Below are 355 nucleotides of genomic sequence, written 5' to 3' on the forward strand. Positions count from 1 at the left end.
GGCTGTTTGTGGTTGTGCCTGCACAGCCTCGCCATACATTCACAGATCCTTTGACAAAATATCTGTATGGAGAGACTACAAGTCTCTCTACCACCACGGCAGAGGGACAGCAAAGTGACCGCTCTTGTAGTCCATTCATACTTCCTTCCATTCCTTGCTGAAAGTCTGTTCCTGGATATGGACAAAGTCTGGAAGGAAGAGTCTGCAGGAGCCCTTGCATTGCAACAGTGATTCACTGATTGCGGTTGCAATGCTTTGCAGGCTCAAATGCAAAAGCAAAACATGTATTTTATTATTTTGTAAGCCTATATATATATATATATATATACGCCTGACTATGTCTGTTTACAAAAAA

This window comes from Nanorana parkeri, unplaced genomic scaffold (assembly GCF_000935625.1).
Source record: "Nanorana parkeri isolate BGI_ZX_2015 unplaced genomic scaffold, ASM93562v1 scaffold506, whole genome shotgun sequence".
Lineage (NCBI taxonomy): Eukaryota > Metazoa > Chordata > Amphibia > Anura > Dicroglossidae > Nanorana > Nanorana parkeri.